Below are 7,016 nucleotides of genomic sequence, written 5' to 3' on the forward strand. Positions count from 1 at the left end.
ATCAAAGATAAGACAACTTCACTGTGCACAAAATCAATGTGCTGTCTGTGACCGTAAACCCAAAAGGCGAACCGTAAACTGATTTACGGTCCATAAAGTGTGATCGTAAACTGCTGTTTTCTTGGAGGACATTCGGTCCCTTCGTGACATGCTTAAATACGGACCGTAAACTGAAATACGGTTCGTAAAGTATGATCGTGTTTCGCATCACAGACAGACATATTCTGATTTCAGGATTTCATTGCACATCTCAGTTTCACATTGTTTTGGGGATTAGGTTACTCAGACTTCACCTACTTTTCTACCAATTTTTCATAATTCCCGAAAGAGTCAAGATATTGGTGGGCAGACCAAAACTTCAAATTTTGAATTTTAAAGTATGGAACGCACTCTAACCCATTTGGGTTTTATTAACAATTACCCACGTGAATTGAAAGAATTTAACACATCTATCCCCTCACAAGATCATTAACCAAGGTAAACAAGCACTTAATTTTCATAAAACCTAGCCTAATCAACACTTACCACCAAGTTCAAACTCACATATGTATAAGAAGAATGGGGAGTGTCAATCATACCTTTTAATGATGAACCAACAGATCACTATAAGCATAGACTTTGAGAGGACAACTTCAATCACATACAAATTAAATCCTAGGGCAGAGAGATTACGAATTTTGGTGAGGATAGGTTTGTTTTTGGGTGTGAGTTGTGTATTTATGGAGTTTAGAGAGGAGGAAGATGATCGGTTATGGTGGGAAGTCGTGGGAATGAAACGTTACTGGATGGGGAAATCGTGGGAATGGAGGGAAGATGATGTTTCTCTGCCCTTTGATTTAAATCGCTGGCCTTTATTATATTTAGACCGTGCCCCCTTTTTTTATTTCTAAATACGGTCCGTAAAGTGATTTACGACCCGTATTTAGAGATGTTGATGTGGGCAGTACACTGTATTGTCTCATGATTGATTACGATCGGGTTTACGGACCATATTGTGAAATACGGTCCGTCCTTCATGGTCGTAAACTGTCACGTGACATTACAGTGCTTACTGTTTTGTGACATTGTTAATTACGCCCTGGTTTACGAGCCGTATTGTGAAATACGGTCCGTAAACTTCAGGCGTATTTTGCAATGTTACGAGACAGTTTCTTACAACTGAACTTACCTGCTTTTCAGCAATATTTTCTGCAATATATTCCTGCACCAAAACAACCATTACCCTATATGTAAAAAAAAAACCAAAAGTTAAATAAACATTACACTTGGGTTGCCTCCCAAGAAGCGCTTGATTTAACGTCGCGGCACGACGTCAGTGACCATTCACTCCTTATCTTGGTACACTAGATCACTGTTCGTTCCGAGGTGTTTCAACCTGTAGCGATCAACGATCCTATCCTCCGAAATCATTCTGTGATAGTGCTTCAATCTCTACTCATTCACCTTAATTGTCCGAGTTCCATCTCCGAAATTTAACTCGATTGTTCCATGGGTTGAAACACCTACCACCTCAAACGGACCAGACCACCTTGATTTAAGCTTACCAGGCAGCAACTTCAAACGAGAGTTAAACAGCAATACAGGGTCACCCTTGTAGAACTCTCGCTTCAGGATCTTTTTGTCATGGTATTGCTTCATCCTTTCTTTATAAAGTGTCGCACTCTCATATGCCTGGTACCGAAACTGATCCATCTCATTTAGTTGAAACAACCTGAGCTTGGTTGCTTCCTTCCAATCCATATTCAGTTTCTTCAGCGCCCACATAGCCTTGTGCTCAAGTTCAACCGACAAGTGACAAGCTTTTCCGAATACAAGCTTGAAGGGTGAAGTCCCAATCGGAGTCTTAAAAGCAGTTCGGTATGCCCATAGAGCATCATCGAGCTTGCGGGCCCAATCAGTTCTATTTGCATTCACTGTTTTTGCTAGAATACTCTTGATCTCCCTGTTGGACACTTCAACCTGTCCACTTGTCTGAGGGTGATAAGGTGTTGCCACCCTATGTTTTACACCATATTTCTCCATCAGTCCCGCGAAAGCTCTATTACAAAAGTGGGATCCACCATCGCTGATTATAGCCCTTGGAGTACCAAAACGAGTAAATATGTTCTTCTTGAGGAAACCCATAACACTCTTGGCCTCGTTATTAGGTAAAGCCACCGTTTCTACCCATTTTGACACATAATCCACAACAACCAAGATGTATTTCATGCCACCCGAACTCACAAAGGGTCCCATAAAGTCAATCCCCCAGACATCGAACATTTCTACCTCCATAACAAAATTCATAGGCATCTCTTGCCTTCTGCCGATATTCCCTTGCCTCTGACATTGATCACAGGACCGCACCAATAGGTTAGCATCATGAAAAATAGTCGGCCAGTAATAGCCGCACTTAAGTACCTTAGCCGCAGTCCGGTTTCCGCTATGATGACCCCCAACAGGAGAGTCATGGCACGCCTTTAGAATCGCCATCACTTCACTTTTCGGAACACAACGCCGAATGATGTTGTCAGCGCATGTTCGGAATAAATAAGGCTCGTCCCAATAGTACTGCCGAGCATCGCGCAAGAATTTCTTCTTTTGGTAGGCTTTGATATCTTCTGGAACTATGTCTGTTACCAAATAATTGGAAATGTCAGCATACCACGGTGCCACCTCATTTGACACAGCCAACACCCTTTCATCCGGAAAAGCATCATCTATATCAAGCTCATCAGAAGGTCTCCCAGCCTCTTCAAGCCGAGAGAGATGGTCAGCAACCTGGTTTTCAGTGCCCTTGCGGTCCTTCACCTCAAAATCAAACTCTTGTAGCAGTAGCACCCATCTGATCAGTCGCGGCTTTGCTTCCTTCTTTGCCATGAGGTATCTCAAGGCTGTATGATGAGTGTAAACCACTACTTTGGACCCTAACAAGTAGGCCAAAAATTTCTCAAAAGCAAACACAATAGCTACCAGCTCTTGCTCCGTCACTGTGTAATTCATCTAGGCAGCATTTACTGTTCTGCTCGCATAATAGATCGGGTGCATAATTTTATTGTGCCTCTGCCCAAGCACATCACCTATTGCAAAACTGCTAGCATCACACATTAGTTCAAATGGCAGGGACCAGTCAGGAGCAACAATAATAGGAGCAGTAGTGAGACGCTCTTTTAACTCCTCAAATGCCTTCTGGCATTTATCATCAAACACAAATTTAGCCTCTTTTTCAAGAAGCTTACACAATGGGTTAGCAATCTTGGAGAAATCTTTGATGAAGCGCCTGTAGAACCCAGCATGTCCCAAGAAAATTTGGACACCTTTGACTGAGATAGGTGGTAGAAGTTTTGCAATCACATCAATTTTCGCTTGATCGACCTCGATTCCCTTTTCAGAGATTTTGTGACCGAGGACGATTCCTTCATTCACCATAAAATGGCACTTCTCCCAATTTAGCACCAGATTGGTCTCCTCACACCTTTTTAGCACTTGACCCAGATGACCAAGACAATCTTCAAATGAATCACCCACTACGGAAAAGTCACCCATGAACACTTCCAAGAAATCCTCTACCATGTCAGAGAATATTGACATCATGCACCTCTGAAAAGTGGCTGGTGCATTACACAAACCAAAAGGCATCCGGCTGAATGCAAACATCCCATAAGGACAAGTAAAAGTGGTCTTCTCCTGATCTTCTAGAGCAATGTTGATCTGATTGTAGCCCGAATAACCATCAAGGAAGCAATAGTAGGAACGCCCCGCTAGCCTATCAAGCATCTGATCAATGATGGGCATAGGGAAGTGGTCCTTGCAAGTGGCTGTGTTGAGCTTGCGATAGTCCATGCAAACTCTCCATCCGGTGACAGTTCTGGTCGGGATCAACTCATTCTTTGCATTCGGCACAACAGTGATGCCGCCCTTCTTAGGAACACATTGGACTGGGCTCACCCATTTACTATCAGCAATTGGGTAAACCACGCTCGCATCCATCCATTTGATGATCTCTTTCTTGTCGACCTCTTGCATATTCTCGTTCAGTCGCCTCTGATACTCTACACTTGGTTTTCTACCCTCCTCCAGCTGGATTTTGTGCTCACAGATCCCAGATGGAATACCTCAAATGTCTGCTATGGTCCAACCAATAGCACGCCTATACTCCCTCAACACCTCCAAAAGCTGTAAAGTCTGCTCCTCAGTCAATAGGGTTAAAACAATCACGGGTAATGTATTATCTGGACCAAGGAACTCATATTTTAGATGTGATGGGAGCTGCTTAAGCTCCAACTTAGGCGGCTCAATGATTGAAGGCTTTGCTGGAGGAGTTGTTCTATTTTCCAGATCAAGATTTAGCTTCTTTGGGTGGTATGAATATGAGCCCAACCCAACAAGTGAATTAATTGTCTCCACATAGCCTTCCATGTCTTCAGCATCGAAATTCATAGAAATACCAGCTAGAGCTTCACCCAAACTTTCTTCTTTCATCTTGAACTCCTCTGCTTCATCCATAACAGTAAACGAATCAATTACCGAAATACTCTCGTAAGCACTTGGTAATTTCATCCCTTTGCTAGCCTGAAAAGTCACTTCTTCATTGTTGACTCGGAACTTGATTTCATTTTTCTCCGAATCCATCAGAGCCCTCCCTGTAGCAAGGAAAGGTCTCCCCAGAATGATAGGAATGTCCCGATCAACAGCACAGTCAAGAATCACAAAATCAGCGGGCAACATAAAATCACCAACCCGCACAATTACATCATCAACCACCCAATAGGTCTTTTAATAGACCTATCAGCCATTTGCAACCTCATCGTAGTCGGCCTTGCATCCCCAAACCTAATTGTTTATATATAGCAAGGGGCATCAAATTAATACTGGCCCCATTATCACACAAGGCACGAGCAAAATCATGGTGCCCAATAGAACAAGGAATGGTGAACGCCCCAGGATCTCCCTTTTTCTGAACAATTGTAGTTGAAATGATGGAACTCACAGTGTGAGTCAAACTCACGGTTTCATGTTGAACCGTCTTCTTCTTAGTCAGCAGATCCGTCAAATATTTAGAAAAACCGGGCATCTCCTTGACAGCTTCCAAGAAGGGAAAATTCAGAGATAACTGCTTCAGCTGATCATAAAACTTCTCGAACTTAGCATCTTCCTTCTTCTTTACCAACCTCTGAGGAAAGGGAAGTTTAGATTTGAATAGCTGCGTCAAAGGGCGGAGAGCCCCTTTCACAGCCTGCTTACTTGTGTCATCAGCTTCTCTCACCATCTCTGGAATATCAGCAACCTTCTTGTCAGTAGGAATCTCATCAGCAATAATGGGTGTTTTAGATTGCACCTCATCCTCTTCATCTATCGGCTCAAGATCAATCACCTTCTCTGCAACCCCTTGGATTGTTTTACCACTCCTAGTAGTGATGGCAAACACACGGTCTACACCGCCTCCCCCATTCTTGGGATTTGGAATAGTGTCACTCGGAAGTCCTCCCTTTTTAGGAGGGTACTTCTCTCTAGAAATATCCCTCATCTGTGACTCAAGCTTCTGAATAGCCGTTGTATGGGAGTCCACTGTTTCTGTCAGCCCAGATAAAGTCCTTTCAGACTTATATTGATTTGCTAGAATCTTCTCAAGCATTGCTTCAACCTTCGAACTACCTTGCTCTGTTGACTGCCCTTTCGGTGGTATATAAGGATTGGAACTCTTGTTCCCGAAATTGTTGCTGTTGTTGTAGCTCCCTTGGTTCGCACCACCATAATTATGGTTGTAGTTCCCAGAGTTGTTATAAGCACCTTGACCTTGCTGAGGTCTCCATTGATTTTGATTCTGATAGCCACCTTGGTAATTCTGTCTTTGGTAACCCCCTTGAGAGTTATTAACAAAATTAGCATCTTCAACCTGCATAGGTGGCCCATCATGGAACGGACCATCTTGAGTATAGTACATCCCCTTCGACAAGACTGTATCATCCTCACAAACATTTACCTTCTTGATTTGGGATTCATCAAACTTCTTCGTTAGCAAGGAAATATTTGTAGCCAGTTCTGCCAAAGTTTGCTGAGTGTCTTGATTCTCCTTCACTATATTCTGGATAATAGCATTACCATACGGGACCACATCAGCATTGTTTGAGTGCCAAGCTTGATTATGAGTCGTCAGCTTGTTAAGTATGGTGGTCACTCGTCGATAAGTTTTGTTCATGAAACATCCATCAGATGCATTATTAGTAACTAACTGCATCACTGGATCTAGCCCTTGGTAGAACTTCTCCATTAATATCTGTTCAGGAAAACCATGATTCGGGATCTTCTGTAAATATTCCTTGAATCTCTCCCAGGCTTCATATAGTTGTTCCCCCGGCCGCTGCTTAAACTCATAAATCTTGTCACGAATTTCAGCCTTCTTACTAGGGGGGTACAACTTTGTGAGAAAAGCAGTCACCATCTCTGCCCATGAAGTAATTGAATTTCAGGGCAGCTTCTCAAACCATGTTTTTGCCTCTCCAGCTAAGGAATATTTGAATAACTCAATCGAATGGCATATTGTGGAACGTTGTTCTGGATGTGGTTAGCACACACATCCACAAAATTCTGCAAATGACGTTGAGGGTCATTCACGGTAGAGTTCCGAAAGTATCCCTCAAGTTTCAACAGCTGGTATAGAGAGGAGTCAATTTTCACAGTAGCAGCTCCTACTCGAGGCTGAACAATAGTAGATGCATAGTCCTTCTCTGGAACAAGATCAGCGAAAATATTCTCATCATCAGATTCATTCGCCTGATTGTTAAACCGATTTCCCTGATTACCAGCAAGTTGATTTTGCTGATTTTGATTCATGTTCACCAGGTTTACACAGAGTAGCAAACAAGGTGTGATGGATGGAATAAGCAAAAGACTTCAATCAAAGCAAACACTATTCAGTAATTTCAAAACCGTATTCCCCGGCAACGGCACCAAAATTTGATACGCTCAAATTACACCTATTAATGGTCTAACGCGGACGTTGTCAAATATAGTAACCCAACAAGGTTGAGGTCAAA

At 42.7% G+C, this 7,016-nt stretch overlaps 1 non-coding gene across 1 annotated transcript; it reads left to right on the forward strand.

Annotated features, from left to right (window-relative positions):
- The first annotated feature begins 6,266 nt into the window (after window positions 1-6,266).
- On the forward strand, window positions 6,267-6,372 carry LOC132600964 (small nucleolar RNA R71). Its single transcript, XR_009567418.1, has one exon. It is a non-coding gene; the product is annotated as a small nucleolar RNA R71 (small nucleolar RNA).
- The last annotated feature ends 644 nt before the right edge of the window (window positions 6,373-7,016 follow it).

Source organism: Lycium barbarum, chromosome 6, assembly GCF_019175385.1.
Source record: "Lycium barbarum isolate Lr01 chromosome 6, ASM1917538v2, whole genome shotgun sequence".
NCBI classification, from domain to species: domain Eukaryota; kingdom Viridiplantae; phylum Streptophyta; class Magnoliopsida; order Solanales; family Solanaceae; genus Lycium; species Lycium barbarum.